The 18,489-nt window shown below is 53.1% G+C and overlaps 2 non-coding genes and 1 pseudogene across 2 annotated transcripts; all 3 read left to right on the top strand.

Moving 5' to 3' along the window:
* The first annotated feature begins 13,758 nt into the window (after nt 1–13,758).
* On the top strand, nt 13,759–13,831 carry TRNAR-UCG. Its single transcript has one exon. It is a non-coding gene; the product is annotated as a tRNA-Arg (tRNA).
* A 1,362-nt stretch (nt 13,832–15,193) lies between these two features.
* On the top strand, nt 15,194–15,395 carry LOC123360321 (annotated as a pseudogene).
* Nucleotides 15,396–18,099: 2,704 nt separating this feature from the next.
* Nucleotides 18,100–18,312, top strand: LOC123360320. Its single transcript, XR_006576002.1, has one exon. It is a non-coding gene; the product is annotated as a small nucleolar RNA U3 (small nucleolar RNA).
* The last annotated feature ends 177 nt before the right edge of the window (nt 18,313–18,489 follow it).

Below are 18,489 nucleotides of genomic sequence, written 5' to 3'. Positions count from 1 at the left end.
GGGAATATAAAGGGCAGCTGCATCATGTGCATTTATCTTCAATCCCTCTTCCTGCCTCTGGATCAACTTCTCTACAAACTGAAGCCTTGAACAAAGGACCGAATGACCCATCCAACCTGTGGATGTGTTCCAGACGGACTTTCACACCAGCAACTCACCAATACATCTAAGAAACCTATATATAGATTATGGAATGTATCTGCCTGCTTTCCCATTTAACTTCATTCTTTTGTTCATTCTTTCTTCTAAACATTTAGTTTAGATGCTAAAGGCTTGGCTGGCGGTGTGGTATTTTGGGTAAGATCCAAACCTATAGTGACCCGGTAATGTGGCTGACCCTTCCACCCGCCCACTTCCTGGATCCAAATAGGCTCACTCTCCTGCTGCCCTCTGGCCTTGCAGTATCACAGTGAGCAGAGTTTTTAAATAACCTCTCACTGACCGGACCTAAGTGCTGATTGGGAGTCAGAGAATTGTCATGCAATAAAGGGGGCTGCACAATTTCTTTTTTCAGCGTCTCGTTAACCAGTGTGGGGGATCAAAAGCACAGTTTGTGACGGGTCAGTGAGTTTAACTTCAGTGTTAAACACCAGTTTTGGGAGCATCTGCTCTCCCTTTTTCAGCCTGCACTGACCCTGGCATTTTCAGTGAGGACTGCCCCAGGCGCACCAGCTCACACTAAACACTGAAGATCAATTAATAGAATGTTTGTTTTATATGATCAGGTTTTATGAAATCAACTGAACTCCTTTGTTTTCTTTCATCTGAGAAGGGTTTCCAGTTTCCCAACCTGATGTGATCTCCCAGCTGGAACAAGGGGAAGAGCCATGGGTCCCAGACCTCCAGGGTTCAGAGGAAAGAGAGATCCTGGGAGCTCCCTGCACAGGTGAGGAAACATTAAAGCAACTCAGAATCTGTAAGTGCCTGAAGGAAACATCTGGGATGCCCTACAAAGCCCTTGGGAGCTCTCTTGTTTCATTATTGTCCCTAGCAGAGGTCGTATCCTCGGAGTAAATATAGCTCATGGCTTCCTATAGACCCTAGCAGACACCAGGCAGTAGCTTCCTCCCTTCCTCCTGCAAAGTTGGATGGGATGTGAAGGCTGAATTGATCCCCTCCTCTCTCCTGTTTGGGGGAGTTCAGTTCCTGATTTTTATTTGACTTCTCTCCAGTACTTGTATTGGTTTGGCCTTCCCCTTTCCATCCCTGTTTGAGGTTTCTGTCTCTATCACAGCAGGTGATGCAATGGTATGTGAGAAAGAGGAACAGAATTCTCAGCAGGAAAATGTTGAGCAAGGGGATAAACACAGAGAATTATCGCAAAGATCGAAAAGGAATGTGTCCTGGAGTCATGAGCAGGGAAGATCCTGTGAGATTCAGCACAGACCAGAAAGAGAGCTGGGAAACCAGCCAGGGGAGAAAATGGGTAAAATTTTTTCCTGTCAGCAAACTCAGAAGGGCCTTAAGGAATCCAGAACACATCAGGAAATCCTCAGGGAAAAGCGAAAAAATATATGCACTGAGTGTGGGAAAAACTTCACTCGAAGATCAACCCTTTCTCAACATGAGAGAATCCACACAGGGGAGAGGCCCTATGAATGCAGTGAGTGCGGAAAATGCTTCACTCAGAGATCAGCCCTTTCTGAACATCAGAGAATCCACACAGGGGAGAGGCCCTATGAATGCAGTGAGTGTGGAAAATGCTTCACTAAAAGCTCAGATCTTTCTGAACATCAGAGAATCCACACAGGGGAGAGGCCCTATGAATGCAGTGAGTGTGGGAAAAACTTCACTCACAGATCATGCTTTATTAGGCATCAGAGAATCCACACAGGGGAGAGGCCCTATGAATGCAGTGAGTGTGGAAAAACCTTCAATCGAAGCTCACACCTTATTTATCATCAGAGAATCCACACAAGGGAGCGGTCCTATGAATGCAGTGAGTGTCGAAAAACCTTCAATCGAAGCTCACACCTTATTAGGCATCAGAGAATCCACACAAGGGAGCGGTCCTATGAATGCAGTGAGTGTCGAAAAACCTTCAATCAAAGCTCACACCTTATAAGGCATCAGAGAATCCACATGGGAGAGAGGCCCTAAGAATGCAGTGAGTGCGGGAAAGCCTTCACTCAAAGATCAGGCCTTTTTCTCCATCAGAAAATCCACACAGGTGAGAGAACCAGCTCAGGCCTTTCTGAACATCAGAGAATCGGTACAGGAAGAGGCCCTATGAATGCAGTGACTATGGGAAAACTTTCACTCGCAGCTCGCACCATATTAGACATCAGAGAATCCACACAGAGGCAAAGCGCAGTGAGTGCAGGAAAACCTTCATTCCAAGATCGCACCTTTTTCACCATAAGAAAATGACACAGGTGAGAGAACTTATGAAAGCAGTGAGTGTGGGAATACCTTGTTTTAGCACTCAGCCCATGTTAGTCACCAGAGAATCTGCGAGGGGAATCAAGACCATAAAAATCTCATGGGCTATCAATACCCTTTTTTCTTTAATACTTTTTCTGATTCCCACATAGTAACTTTTAAAGCTGTTTGAACAATTTATAGCACCATTATCCCTCAGCTTCTCCAGATGAGTGACCGTTTGAATTCCCCTTTCAGGCCTTTGATACTTTCATCTCCTTTCTATCAACTCCATTGTCCCATGAGTAATTCGAATGTGGCCTTCCTATCAGGAGCCAAGGAGCATCACATTTCTACCATTCCTCCTATTACAAAATTATTGTTAGAGTAACCAATGATACAGATTGCATCACTGCCAGTTGTTCTCACATTGCTCTGGGTTTTGCTGAAGAGCAGTTATATTGGGACCTTTTCAAATTATATTTAAACGAAGAGGAGCAGGGCAGGGGAAAAAAGTGTCATTTCAGCCTCTGTGACACTGGAAGGAGATGGGGTGACTCAGAGATTCCCTCCTTCCCCATCACTGCAGAACTGTTACCTTTTTTCTGAGCTATGCAGAGTTAATCTTCACCGATTCCGTGGTGAGCTGGAGCCGGTTCCCACCGGTTCATGGGAACCGGTGGTTAAATGTTGAAGCCCTTTTAGAACCGGTTGTCCTGGTTCTAAAAAGACTTTTAAATTTAACAAAACCTGTGGCAGCTCCCTGCCCTGCCCCTTGCCCCGGCTCACCTACCTCTGCCTCCTCCCCTGATGCTCCCCCCGGCTTCTCCTCCCCTGCTTCCCGCGAATCAGCTGATTCACGGGAAGCAGGGCTTCCTGCAGGTGAACTGGGGTGGGGATGGGATGTAAGGAGGGCTCCAGGCTGGCCGCGCGGCACAGCTCCAGGCCGGGCCCCGGCCCAGGCCCTGACTCTGGCTCTGGGCCCGACTCCAGCCGCACAGCTCGGGCCAGGCCCCGACTGCAGCCACGCGGCGCAGCTCCAGCCGGGGCCCCATCCCAGGCCCTGACTCCGGCCGTGCGGCTCTGGCCTGGCCCCGGCGGGGGTAAGAGGCCGGGGTTAGGGGGTTGGATAAGGCAGGGACAGGGAGCGGGGAGAAGGATGGGGCAGAGGCTCTTGGAGGGCGGTCAGGGAATGGGGAAGGGGGGGGGTAGGCACCGCATAGGAGTTCTGGGGGTCTGTCGGGGTGTTGATGGATGGGGTCGGGGCAGTCAGGGGATAGAGAGCAAGGCAAGTTGGGTAGGGGGTGGAGTCCTGGGGGGCAGTTAGGGTTGGGAGTCTCGGGAAGGAGTGGTCAGGGGACAAGGAGTGGGAGCGGGTTATGGGTTGCAGTTTCTGAGGGGGGTATTTGGGATCAGGACATGGGTGGGAGGTGTACTCACCGGATGGTTCCCTACCAGGTCTTCGGCAGCGGGTCCTTCACCCGCCGGAGCCGTGCCACCGAAAACCCGGTAGGGAACTGGTTCCTAAGATTTTGGCAGCTCATCGCTGATCACATTCTATCCATCCACTTTTCAACGTGTCATGTAATTAAGCATTCTTCATTGTCTGTGCTTGGAGGTGATGCTTTGACTTCTTTAATCCTATGCCAATGTCTCTATGACTGGAGATGAAAGTATCAAAGGCCTGAAAGGGGAATTCAAATGGATCCCAAACACAGTGTGATCATTGGGAGTTTAAATCCCAGGTTCCATCTGTTGATAAAGCCACTTCTGGCAAGGTGGTTGTTCTGTCCCCCATTATGGTGATGCTCGATACTAAAAATTTGGTAAATAGCATAACTGACTATTGAGACAGTGCTCAGTGAAACTGGTTTGAATGGATCAGAGGAAAAAGTGATAAGGAGAAATCTCTTGTCCTGATTCTGAATAATCAGATATAAACTGCTCTGGAGTTTCACTCCATATTTTCATTGTTATGTATTCTATCTCTCTGTGATGTGGATTTCTATCCTTCTTGAAGGCTCTGGTCACTCAGTTGGATATTAGTACAGTTTGGATAGGATGTAGCTCAGATTTATTGGAGACATTAGGAGGAAATGACCATTTGCTAAGGTCATAATTTTTCACTTCAGCTTTGATTTTCCCCACCCCTCAATGATGACATGGAGAAAGTTCAAGTGTAGTTCTGTCAACAGGAGAGAACTTTCTAATTTACTGGACATGCTAACAAAGAAACAGTGGTGATATAAAATCTCCACTCGGAAATGGTGAACAACAGCAGAACCCCAACTAACTGAAGGAAGTGCATATGATCACAGTGTAGTTCAATTGTTTAAGTCAATATTGTCTCTGATGTTCTGGAGAGAGAATTCCACTGTAAGTGGTTTTGAACTAGGCAAAATGGTTTCCAAAGCATTTATAACCCAGGCCCCACAGAAGATCTCTCCTAGCTAATCCTATGTTATGGGAGATGCTGCCCTTTATGACGCAGATGTTGAGGAAATGGAAGTGAGGGGTTTGCTCAATTTATCCTTTGTAGGTGCTAAAAATGTGGTATAAAATTAAATCAGTGTTGGAAATATAATAGCTGCAGAAACAGCTATTTTTTAATAGAAACTCCAGCTCTGGTAACTTAAGAGGGATTCTGATCCAGGCCTGTGTCCAGTCCCGTGACTGGAACTGTGCCACCAAATTAAAAGAAAGCTGAGCATGTTTTGGTAAGCCATTCCTCACTAACACTGCTGAGATTTTGAGTGGCTTTGTAAAGGATTCTACTTTAGAGAAGTGTAAATTTACCCTAACCAAGGATTTGGAAAGAACTGGGGTGGAAAGAGCACACACTCAGTTCTTGGTTTCCACCCCAGTAAAGGAAGCTATGGTGACCAGTGACCCAAGGAAAGTTGTTTGTACAACTCCACTTCCTAGTGCAGTGTCACTGATTACAGTTCCAGAGGATACCAGGGTTAGTTTGAGAACAATCATCCTTCACTGTTTGGATCCAAAAAGAGAGTGCTTCAGAGGACGTTCCTTCCCCGTGGATCCCAAACTGGCTGCCTGATTGGGTAACAAGGACTTTCATGCTGTAGAAATGATGGTAACCAATGAGGCAATGAATGTGTCAGGCTCCAGTTTCAGACTTCTGGATACACACATGTTGAGTCCTGATTCCATGGTTTTGTGTCTGATGCTATGGCTGCACAATTAAGCTGATGTTGGTAACTGCTCTGCTGTAGCGCTGGTATTACAGATGCTCCAAGCCAATGGTAGAGATCTCTCCCGTCGGACTTCATTAGTCCAGGTCCCGCAAGCGGTGGCTATGTTGGCAGGAGAAGCTCTCCTGCTAATGTAGCGCTATCTACACAAGGGGTTAGGGCTGTGTAACTACGTTGCTCAGTGGTGTGGATTTTTACCGATAAATGTTTTTAGTGTAGACCAGACAGTTTTATCTTGTGTTTTATGCATTTACATCACTTCTCCTCCACCTCCTTCTACTTTGAAAGATTAAAAAGTGTGACGAGAGAGGTATTTTTCCTCATGATGCAAACATGCCCATATAGGAGACCCCTTCCACCAACATGCATGGCAGAAGAACCAGAAATATATGAACTCACAGAAGTGTTGGGACAAATCACAACTTGAATCAAGGTTCAGTTGTTGGCAGTGGGGATTAAAAGAAAATTATCACATGACAAGAATTTGTGATCTTTGAATATGGTGGTGTTTCCAATGAAAATGAAATTATAGGTGGAGTTATTGGTTATAGATTAAGAGACTAATTGTGTGATTAGAATTAATTTGGGAAAACTGAAAATTGCCATGTTTTTTGTTTTGTTAGTCATACAGGAAATGATGGCTAATCTTGAAAAGTTAATTTGATTTAATTTATCCCCTGTAGTGTAAGCCTTACACTGTAAGGGGTTTTGGTAGAAAACCTCACTCCAAAGGTTGGGGTGGGAGAATGTGTGTGAGAGAGAGTGAATAAGAGAATATTGGGAAGTATAGACTTAAATTTTTTGTATTTCAAATAGAACTTATTTTGCTTAGCTTAAAAATCAATTTCTATTAAAAGGAAAACTACTTGAGGTGAGAAGTTGTATAATTTTTTACCCACTTAGCCTGTAAGGGTCACTGAGTTCCCCACGTCTCTGATTTGCAAAGGAAAGGCCTGACATCTGTCACAGGATGTGCCCAGTAGGTAGGAAAGCTGCAATTGTCAACCATCAATCTCCAGGAAAAGGAGAGTTCCAACCATTGTCATTTAAGTATCTTATTGTTTCGTTCTCTATTTTTTGTGCTGGCCTTTCTGTTGTATCAGAGTGTGACTGTATAGGTCAGTATAGCTTAGTGCATGTGTGACAAAAGTGCATTGGTCTCATTTAGCAAAGGGATCACTGTTAGTCACAAGCAACACCTGCAACAAACAACAAGCAACAAACTCACCACAGCTAATACACTGATTTTTATGATTTTTATCCAGGAAGCATAGCAGTGAGATCGCTACTGAAAGCTTGTAAAGACAGCACTGGGAGCAGTGTCTGATGTTTTCCTGTCTAGCCGGCTTGCTTCCTAGAACGAATGCTCCTTGAGTGGGGTGATCCATGGGAGTAGCTCAAACCTCCAAAGTGCCTGGCCAGGGGCAGGACATTAGCACAGCAAGGGAGGGGTCTGGCAGTGACATCACAAAGGCCTTTTGCAGGACCTCAGACTATTGCTCAAAGGTGCTGGGGAGGTGGTGACCTCACAGAGAGATGCTGACATCAGCCAGGCAGGACAAGGGCGAGGGGCCAGGGAAACCTGGGACCCCTGTGGCTTTGCTTCAGCAAGTCTCCTTCTCCAGGTCTCTCTTTGAGGACTGAGAGAGTATTTGGGTTCACGGACGTGAGCACCAGGAGGAACCTCTTTCGTTTTCCCCTTCCCTTTTCCTGATTTTACTAGAAAACAGCCGTCCTTGTTTAGAAGGTAAGAGCCTCCTCGAGGTTTGAAACCTGTTCAGTTTGATCCATCAGGTGACAGTTGAATTCTAGGCATGGAAAACACGAGCTTAAGGAGGCAGAATTTTATTGCGCACCTGGGATTTTGTCCCTTAGAATCACTGGGGACATTAGGGTTTGTCTTTTTTGTTTCACCTTTTCCTCCATCCATCCCTTCCTCCTTTCTCTTTGTCTCTTGCTTCTTTTGTCCTTTCTCCTGTTCCTTTCCCAACAGAGGTGTGTGTGTGTGTGTGTGTGTGTGTGTGTGTGTGTGTGTGTGTGTGTTGCGGGGAGTGCTCGGTAGCTCCCACTCTCGGAGGTCCACCCAAAAATATGGGGCTGAAATAGTGCTTGGGCAGTGATCCCCACTGGTGACCTGGGCCATCCTTTGGGCTCTCTGGTGAGAACCCTCAGCCTCCCGGCCTCAGTCTCTACCCTGATTGGCTGAGCAGGGGGTTATTGACAGGGAGGAGACTCGGGTCCTTCTTGTTCTCTTTTAAGACCAAGGAAATAAGTCATAACCAGTTCTATGTTTGATGAATTTTGCTGCTTCTCTGCATTGATGGTCTCTGAGCAGTTCATGATTCTCTCTAACATTGCAGTTCTCCTCAAATACTTGCTGAATAATTACTGTGCACTGTTGTTGGTCTGGAGCTCATCTGAGAGCACTTTATTCAGGTCATTCAATGTGTGAAATTCAAGATCCGATGGTTAGTTTGAAAATCAGGGCTCTTGGGTCCTACTCCCAACTCTGCCACTGGCTGGCCGTGTGACCTAAGACGAGTCAATTTTCTTTTCTCAGCCTTAGCTTCTCGCTCTTTCAAGTAGGGATAATAATGATCCGCTCCTGCCTACCTAAACACACTCACTCTTCCCCAACACACTCACTGTCTCTCCCCACACACAAACAGTCTCCATACTGCAGTTGAAAGGCAGCCGGCAATCTAGTAGGATGCCCATGGAACAATGGGATTGAGAAACCTGCATCACTGAAAGTACAGCCATGCAGACACCACACACCAGCCTTCCCTAGCTGGCAAAAATCAAAGCTCCACAGAAAGACCCCTATGCTGTCATACCCCAGCTCCCTAAGCCCTCAGCCACAACCACTTAACACAGGGGCCTTTTTGCACACTGGTTCTGTTCTTACTGAAGGGTCATTTCCAATTGTTTGCTCAGACCAGCTTCCCCAGCACACTCACTGCTGTGCAGCTCTGTACGTGTGGCCATGGCTGAACAGCAAGAATTCCTGCCCATTTCCCTACTGGCTGGAGCATGGCTAGAGTGTGTTTGTGGTTAATGATGTTGCTGTAGATTGTTCATTCCCTCCCCTGGCAATTCAGTCGGTCCCTTTCCCAACATATCTCCAGCACATCAATCCCTGGCTGGGTCTCCTGGACAGTGGAAAACATCCCTTGTTTGGTGCTGCCAAGGGGATTGTGCAGAGCTGAGATGTCCCTCAGCTTGGATCAAAGGGGGAGTTGGATGGAATTTATCACACAACCCTCCCTGCTCCCCAGAGCCCCACGGGGAGAATCTAGAGAAGGGGGAGTCATTCCTCCCCTGCGCTCCCAGAAGAGCTGCTAGGATTCCTTCCTGCCAGCTACTCACCCCTGGATTCATCCTCAGCTCCTGGGATCTTTCTGCTCCAAAGGCTCCAGAGGCCTGGGGTCGGGGGGGCGTCACTGCACAGTCTGAAACACAAGGGAGGTTTCTGGAATTGAAGGAAGGAGCAGAAAATGGAGAGGAAAGAAACAGAGAGAAAACGCCTCTTCTCTCTCCCCTCCCCCTCCCAGCAAAAAATGTGACCAAGGACCAGCGTTAGGGGAACTGGTGCCCTGGGCAAAACTTGTACTTTGGCACTTCCCCATTGCCCTGGCGATCCCCCTCCCCTTTTAGTGCTAGCTCCTGCACTGCCAACCCTTGTGCCTCCTTCACCCCTAACTCCTGCCCCTCCTGTGCCCTAACCCCTACACTGTGTCGCCTTTGCCCTTAACTCCCACACTCCCCTCCTGTGCCACCAGCCATTGCCCCGCTCCTGCACCCCCTTCACCCCTAACCCCTGCACCCCCTCCTGTGCCACCAGCCACTGCCCCTCTCCTGCATCCCCTTCACCCCTAACCCCTGCACCCCCTCCTGCACCCATGTGGGGACACTGACCTGTGTGCATGGCACAGCTGGCATTGCTGCCTGCTCCTCCCTGGGATGCTGCTCCTCCGGGCACCCCGAGGGGCAGTAGGGCGTGGGGAGGGCAGGGCCGACCAGAGGGAGAGGCAAGTGGGGCAATTTACCCCAGGCCCCGGGCCAGCAGGGGCCCCCACGAGAGTTTTTCGGGGCCCCTGGAGCAGGGTCCTTCACTCACTCCGGGGGCCCTCGAAAACTCTCACGGGGCCCGGGCCCCCGGAGCTTTTTCACTCCCGGTCTTCACCAGCGGGGGCTCCTTCCGCTCCGGGACAGAAGGACACCCCACCCCCCCCGCCGCTGAATTACAGCCGAAGCGGGACCCGCCGCTGGAGTGCAGCTGGGTCTTCGGTGGTAATTCGGCAGCGGGGGGGGGGGGGGTGTCTTTCCATTCCAGGACCCGCTGCCGAAGTGCCCCGAAGACCCGCCGTGGGGGCTGCACTTCGGCGGCGGGTCCCGCTTCGATGGTATTTGGTGGCGGGAGGTCCCCGCTGTGGGTCTTTGGGGCACTTTGGTGGCGGGTCCCGGAACAGAAGGACCTCCCGCCGCTGACTTACCGCTGAAGTGGGCCCCCCGCCACCGAAGACCCCGGGCCTCCAGAATCCTCTGGACGGCCCTGGGGGAGGGGGAGAAGCGACATCATCCGAGCTCCCTGCATCCAGGTCACTTTCCTCAGCCGGGCTGCATGGGGGAGGGCAGAGAGCAGCAGCTTCTGATGCTCCCCTCACAGCACAGCCCAGGTGGGGACAGTGACCAGGACGCGTGGAGCACATAGTGTTGCTCCTCGCTCCCCCCACCCTCTATGGGGCCACGGAGGAGCACTGGGGCAGGGGAGAGCAGTGAGCACCTTTGCACGGCCACACGGTGCCCTTTGACCCCCTGGAGCCCTGGGCGGCTGCCGGGGGCCCCACCCCTAAGGCCAGCCAGGATCCCCAGCACAAACAGCAGAGACACAGGGAGACTGGCCACCCACTGAGCAGTGGTAGCCTGGGCAGCTCGTAATGGAGGCTCGGGGGGGGGGGCTCAGCCTCCCCAAACCTTGCGTCGCCAAGGGGGCAGTGGGGCCCATGACTAGGGGCCCTGGCCAAATTGGCCCCCCCTGGAAAAGTCTCCCCCATGTCGGCCCCAGGGCTGGAGGACCTCCCACTCCCTGCTACGGACCGGGGGCTGCAGCAGGGGCACAGAGCTTCTCTGGTCTCGGGGCCGCAGCGGGGCAGGGGTAAAGGAGTGACAGGGTGGGGCCAGTGGGGGAAGGGGTGGGACAGAGGTGACAGTGGGTGGGGCCGTGGGTGGAGGGTGCAGAAGGGGGCGGAGCCACAGACAGAAGTGGGGGGGGCATGGTTCCGGTTCTGGGGCCCCCGCACTTGTTCTCCCTTCCCTGGGCTTTGGCATCACTAGCCCCTGCTTAGCGAGTAGGGGTCAGTGGTCCCCAAAATGTGGGGCATGACTCCTAGGGGGACACAGGGGAAGATTGATGGGGGCACCTCAGGGCCCGAGCCAGCCCCCATGGAGGGAGCAGCACTCAGCCCCACTCTGCCCCAGCTCTTCCCCAGCCCCACCCTCAGTCTGGGCCCCTGGCTTCCAGCTCGGCCTCGACCCCCTTAACCCTGTCCGCACCCCTCTCCCCAGCAAGCAACGGCCCCACTCCCATCCCCAGCCTCGACCCACTTACCACTTACCTGTTTCTCAACCGTGGCTTCTGAGGGTATGACACTGCCCCGCGTAGGAACGTGCTGCGCCGCTTCGCCCCTTCCCCCGCCCCGCATAAAGCGGCTGGTCGGGGCGGGGACTGGGGGGGGCGAAGCTTCCGCTGCCGAAACGCCCCCCCCCTTCGGCGCGAGGCGGGTCCGGGCCGGGTCTGGCTCTGTCCGGGGACTGGATCCCTGTGTCCGCCCCACGGGGATGTTCCCGGCGCCCCTTGTTCGCTGGGGCTGTAACACCCCCCCCCCCCCGGCTGGGTGTGAGCGGGTCTGGGTGGGTCCGACGGGCCCAGGCACCGGCCGCGTGTCACCCCCCGACTCCCGCTGCCCCCGGCCCCTCCCCCGGTGGAGCCCGGCTCTAAACACCCGCTGCAGGGACAGTGACACCCCCAGACAGACTTGGCCCCCTCGCTGTGCCCACCTCCAAAGCTCTGCCCCTGCCCCCCCATACCCCCAAAGCTCTGTCCCCGCCCCCCCCCCAGTCACTGCCCACCCCCGTGTGGGGGCACCAGCACTGTGCCAGGTCTTGATGGGAAATTGTCCAAGCTGGCCCAGGGGAGACGTATGTGTCCCTGCTGCCCCCTGCTGGCGGGGCTGAGCCCTGCTCTGTGTGTGTGTGTGTGTGTGACACTGTTTGTGTCAGTGTGTTGCTGGGATAACCAGTAGGAAATGGCTTTGCAGGATTTCGTATCCTGCAGCAAGTCTCAGAGTCTCTCTCTCTCACACACACACACACACAAAGGGACTCACACAATCCCAAGAAGATTCACACACAACACACCCAGAGGGACATGCTAACCCAACCCCCACAGAGAGAGACAATCACCCCCACAGCTGCACTCACAATCATCCCCCCACACCATAATATTCACAATTGTGCGCAGACACACAACTGCACACAGTTCACTCCCACTGCTCCAAATACAAAGACCTCCTGCCCCACACAGCGTGTGCCGAGGCCTGTGGAACTCACTGCCACTGGACAGCTACCCATGAGAATGATCCCCTCGTGCTGGATCATCTGCTTGGCCCCCTGCCCCCTCTCGGGGTGCGCTGTGCGGCACGGCTGGGGATTGTGCAATGGCCCAGCACCAGGCAACGCAGAACAGACACCACACACCCTGCCCTGCTTCACCTGAGCTGCTCTCCAGGTGCATTGGAGCCCAGCACCCCGCACCTTGGCACTCCTGCCCCACAGGGGGTGAGCTGCAGCCCCACCACACTCCGCAGAGGGGAGAAAGGTCAGGCCAGCCAGCCATTGTAAGATGGGGAAATCACCACCGGGGTCGACGGTATGGGGTCTGTGACCTACGGAGAAACGGTTGTCACTCTGGCAGAGGGCAGCAGAGCACACACACACACACACACACACACACAATTGCAAACATACGGAAACACATGCATGAATCCAGCCACACACACACACAATTGCTAATATACACAAACACCCGCACAAATCCAGCCAACATCAACACAAGCCTGGGAGCCAGGGGAGCAGAGCAGGCTGGGGCCGGGTCACTCCACTTCCTGCAGGATGTAGCCAGCCCCCCATGTCCCACGATGGCCTGGGGCCAGCCCACTTCTGCTTCCCCCCATGGAGGCCTGGGGCCCCAGCCTGCTCTGCTCCCCTGGCTCCCAAACTTGGGCGGGGGGAACTGCCCCACAGCACTCGCCGGCGGCGTGGCTGGGAGCCAGGGGAGTGGACCAGGCTGGGGCTGGGTCACTCCACTTACCATGCAGTGAGTGCAGGGGCGGGGGCCATGAGGAAGAGTCGGGCACCCCCCCCTGCAGCAGCTCCCCACCCCAGCTCACCTCCGCTCCGCCTTCTCCCCTGAGCACGCCGGCGCCGCTCCACTTCTCCCGCCTCCCAGGCTTGTGGTGCCAATCAGCTGTTTAGTGCTGCAAGCCTGGGAGGGGAGGAGAATCAGAGCAGGGGCGGCGTGGTCAGGGGAGAAGACGGGACAGGAGGTGAGCTGGGACAGGGAGCGGTTCACCTGCACGCCCCCTCCCCCCCGTTACTTGCTGCGGGCAGCCCTCCCCCCGCACCTCCCCCAGCCCCCTGCCCCAGCTCACCTCCACTCCCCCGCCTCCCCTGAGTGTGCTTTTTGGTGCCCCCAACCACTTGGCACCCTGGGCGGCAGACTAGTTCGCCTAGTGGTTGCACCGGCCCTGGCCACTGCCTGTCAGCAGGATTCCTCCTCCTCCTCCTCCTCAGTGAGACTAAATCTCTGCACCTAGACAGCCGGTCCGTCCGCTGCACCCCAATCCCCCATGCCTGAGCCTCCCTGCCAAAATCCTGCACCTGGCTCCAAAGAATTAAGTCTCACATCTCACTGGGAACTCGACTTCTTGTGCCCAGAGAGTCTCGGCCCCCCTCAGTAGCTGACCTGAGAAACACAGTGTCTGCAAAAGCAGCAGAGTCATGTGGCATCTTATAGACTAACAGACGTATTGGAGCATGAGCTTTTGTGGGTGAATCCCCACTTCGTCGGATGCGTCAGTGTCGGCCTTTTCCAAAGAAGTGCCTGAAGGGCCTTTTTCTGTGTGACCACGTGGCCTAATGGATAAGGTGTCTGACTTCGGATCAGGCGATTGAGGGTTCGAGTCCCTTCGTGGTTGTACTTGTGCAGCTTTACCTTTGAGCTGAAAGTCCTGCTCCCTTCAGGGCTGGAACCTCTTCTTGGCTGCTCAGGCCAATGCTCTGGCTTCAGCTAGAGCCCCGGGAAGGAGTTGGGGGTTGGGTGTCACAAAGGCTGGGGCATGAGCCCCAGGTGCTTCCAGTCTCGCCTTTGCCATTCCTGACTTGCCAAAGAAAATGGGCGGCTGCCTGGGCTAGAGCGCGGAGCAGTTTCCCTCTGTCCCTGTGCGTGAGGGGGTTTGCTACATGGAGCCTAGGTGTTTCTCTGCTTCTTGCCAGTTGGGGAAAAGCCTCTTGGGGTAAAATCTCCTGCCCCACTGCCAAAGTGAGCACCTTGAGTGGGGCCAGTCAGAGGCGCCACCATGGGGCTGGCCCTGCTTTCCTACCATCTTGTGATGTTGGCCACAGAGCATCAGCAGCCGCCCTGCATGCTGGTGACCTTCAGTGGGTGTTTGGCATGGCAGGTAACAGCCTGGCTGGGTGTTTTTGTGCCTGCCTGAAGGCCACACATAGGCATGGTCTTGCCCTCAGTTGCTCTGTGGCTTTTAAGCCTTCCCTTCATATGTTAGGTGCCACAATGAGACATGCATACAGTGTGCTGTTTGTCAGTCTCGCTGTCTCTCTGATCATAGGGAGATTTGATGTATTAAATTACACATTGTAACCACTAAATATGGGCGCTTTAGACGTTAGACTACAGGGCAGCCCAGAGGATTCCGGGGGCCCAGGGTCTTCGGCGGCGGGGGGCCCTTCTGTTCCGGGACCCGCCGCCGAAGTGCCCCGAAGACCCGCGGTGGGAGCCCCCCACCGCCGAATTACCACCGAAGCGGGACCCGCTGCCGAAGTGCGGCGGGGGGGTCCCCGCCGCAGGTCTTCGGGGCACTTCGGTGGCGGGTCCCGGAACGGAAGGGCCCCCCGCCGCCGAAGACCGGGCTGCGCTTTGGTGGCGGGTCCCACTTCCCCCCCACCCCGGCCCCAGCCCCAGCCCCAGCCTCTTACCCCCGGCTCCCTCCTCGCCCAGAGTCTCAGCGCCTCGCCGGAACAGCCGCAGCGTGTCTCCGGCGGGGCCTGAGCTCCGTCCTGCTCAGAGCCGCGTGGTGAGGGGGCGGGGCTGGGAGCTCACGCCGAGCGGAGGGAGCGGAGCTCAGCCCGGAGCTCGCAGCCCCGCCCCCTCACCATGCGGCTCTGAGCAGAGCGGGGCTCAGGGGCCCCGGCAGAGACACGGCGCTTGATGCGCTGAGGCTCCAGGAGAGGGGCGGAGGCGGGAGCCTCCGCTGTTCTCTTGGGGGCCCCTGCGGAGCCCGGGGCCCGGGGCAAATTGCCTCCTTTGCCCCCCCTCTGGGCGGCCCTGTTAGACTATAGCCGTGGGAGGTTGTTTTAACACAAAGTGATTGGTCTCCCTAAGTAGGAGGATGAGTTAAAGTGCTCTTTCCTGAGTGTAAAGCAAGTAAGCAGTATTGCTTTGATGCAGTTGTTGTCTGTTATTGATGATTTTTCTTTCTTCCCTCTGGGGAAGTAGAAGGGAAAGAACACAGACTGAGTGGTTAGTCTGTATAAACTACATTAAAAACATTTTTTTGAAGTTGGTGTTTAAATTTTGTTTCTGATGTGTATATAGAGAGAAGGGATGTAGTGATTGTAACTAATATTATTACTTGTGTATTGTGGGAGGATGCGGGTGTTTTTCAGCGAGTTTTCTAATAGCATGAAGAAGAAAATGCAGTGTAAAATACAACCGTTTTTATTTAAACAGTTGCTTAATTGAACTTCTAATTGTTTGAACTTCTAAGTCCACCTTTTAATGCAGTGTCCCTCTCTTTTGTCCGCCCTCGTTCTAGTTTAAAGTTATAGGCTCATGGATATTAATTCTGCAAGTTCTCTCCACTTTCCACTTTTTCTTCTTTTCTCCACCCTCTCCCCCATTTCGAGTAGCCCCTATTTTTACCCCTAATGCTCTGCCAGTTCGTTGGTATGCAACTTTCTCGGAGCCTCTCTGAGCCCTTAGTACAGGCCGTAAGGTGGAAGTCGGGGAGGAGAAAATGGGACCCACAGAACCCCTGGCAGGTAAGGGGACTGGGAGAGCTTGTCTTGGGAAGGAGGGAGGAATGGGGGAGAAGAGGCAAATAGGGGTGCACACAGTCTCTACAGTGGTGGAGAGAATGGGGGCCCTGAAATGAAGCGAGGGGATAAGTGGAGGTACACAAGACCCCCTAGTCCTATGGAGATTGGAAGAAGCTGGCATGGGGGGAAGGGAGGGTACACAAAGACCCCGGCATGGGGGAATAGAGAGAACACAGAGTCCCTGCCATGGGGAAGTGGGAATGAACAGAGCCTTTGGTGTGGGAAGAAGTGTGGGGAACTTGGTATGGGGAGAATAAGGGTGCAGAGATTCTCTGGTAAGGTATGAGATTGGGGGAATTTCAGGGAGTCCCTAAAAAGAGTGGGATGGGAGAGCACATAGGGAGCTTGCAGGAGGGAATTGAGGGGTGCTGGGAGCCTCTGGGGCGGGCAATAAACTCGACCTGTACAAACTACAAAGTGTGCTCCCCCCACTTCAGTGAAGAACGTGGCCATCTGTTGACAAAAAGGCTGTTTGCAAAAGGTACGATCCATTTTCTTTCGTGACCACTTGTTTTAAAAAACGAGTCATTACGACGTTAATCAGGGTAGCCGGGGATTGGCAGCAGGGAGGGTGTCTTTGCAGGAGAAATGGCCGGCGCTTAGCTAGAGACGTGCTTTCGAAAGGGATTGTTGGAGGACGATTTTTACAATGTTTTCTTCCAATCAGGCACCGAATAGGCGGGATTGCTTGAATGCAGCTGCTGTCTGGCGCTGATGCCCGCTGCTTCTTCCCGCTGGGGAAGCGGGAGGGAGACAGCATAGACTGCCGGGGGGCGGGTTGTATTAAACGACGAATGAACGAAAAAGCTTTAAAATATGACTTTTTAAATTATGCTTTGGGAAGTTTATAACAGCTGGTTTTGTTTCTCAATCTATAGAATACTTAGTTTTTCTAGGCGTTGTTGTGAGGGGTTTGTTCACCAGCCTTTTTTTTATTTGTTTGTGGTGGGGGATTTTGAAAACCAGTTTAGAAATCAGTGGGAATTGAGTGCCCAGATCACTTGTATGGCTTTGAAAATTCTCCTACAGGCAGCTTTAAGCCTTTGCCTTTTCCCGCTTTTCAAGAGAAAGAGACTGTAGTTAAATGCCTGTTACACCTCTACAGATGGTTACAGAACACTCTCCAGGGAGGCAAACGTGTACAGCACCTGACTCCGATGCCAGCTCTCTCTAGCTTTCATTCCTGACTATTTGGCTGGGATCACTAACAGTTATTGATATTTAGATCGCTATGAATTATGGGTGCTGCTGTTTCGGGGGTGGGGGGGGGGGGGAATCGTGGCGATATACTTGCAAAACTAGAGACTTGCTGTCTCCTGGATACACCGTGCACGGAGTCGAGGAATTGTGCTGAGAGCAGCAATTGAACCAAATCCCGCTGCTCGGCCTCCGCTTTGCAGCATTTAAACAGTTGCGGTTGCACTAGTACGATGTAGGGGCGCCGAGTTTCCACTATGCTGGAGGGCTGCCCCCCCCCCCCCCCGGGCTCCTCCCAGGCCCCGCCCCCACCTCACCCCACCCCCCCTTTCCCCAATGCCCCAGTCCCGCATTCAGCTCCTCTCCCTCCCTGTCACCGGGCAGGAGGCGCTGGGGGAGGGCGAGGAGGTGGAGGGGGCCGGGGCTGCTGCTGGGCACTAATGACCCATCTGGTTTTTCCCCGGGATGCCCCAGTCTCGAAGCAGCCAGAGGCGGCGCCTGCCCCCGGTCACGTGACACGCGAAGTCTCTAGTGCCGGGGAACCGGAGAGAACCAGCTGCAGCCCCGGGCGGGCAGAGCTCCGCCTGGCCGGGCTCCGCCTGCGGGGAAACGGGCGCGACACCGGCACGTGGCAGAGCAGAGCCTGTGAGAGGCGGGGCCGGTTCGGGCAGTAACAGCGAGAGGGTTTGATTGGTCGGTAGGAGCTCCGCATGCTAATCAGGAGGCGTGTTTCTGTAAATAGCGACATAACCATCTTCTAATGGCCAGGGGGCTAAAGCTGTCTCGAGTGTGCGTCATGGCATGGGGACCTGGCTTTAGATTTGTGTCCTTTAGTTCGCTGGGGGCGTGAAACCCGCTGTATGAAAAGACTCACCGTGGGGATTAAACGTCTGCGCATTAGCCTGGGTGTGTAGCCGAGGGGCTTATTATTGAAATTGTTTTTTCTGGAATCATTTCTAAAATTTGTAATTAAACAAGTGTGATTGAACGTATCTGTGTTGGTATTCATGAAAAGTTACAGTGTTTTTTCTGAGCACGAAGCAAGGGAACAGTTTTGTTTTAATTCAGTTGCTGTCTGCTATTGATGACTGTTCCTGTTTCCCTGTTTGGGGAACAAGAAGAGGGAAAACACGGACTGAGTGGTTAGGCCTTGCAAAGCAAATTTAAGAGTATGGTTTTAGAGTTTTCTGTTACCTTAATCTGTTTATAGTATTTGCTGATAATCTAGCCTAGGGGGAGGGATAGCTCAGTGGCTTCAGCATTGGCCTGTTAAACCCAGGATTGTGAGTTCAATCCTTGAGGGGGCCACCTAGGGATCTGG

Source organism: Mauremys mutica, unplaced genomic scaffold (genome assembly GCF_020497125.1).
Source record: "Mauremys mutica isolate MM-2020 ecotype Southern unplaced genomic scaffold, ASM2049712v1 Super-Scaffold_100248, whole genome shotgun sequence".
Classification (NCBI taxonomy): domain Eukaryota; kingdom Metazoa; phylum Chordata; order Testudines; family Geoemydidae; genus Mauremys; species Mauremys mutica.
Note: the sequence above shows the minus strand (reverse complement) of the source record. Positions and strands in the feature narration are given on the sequence as shown.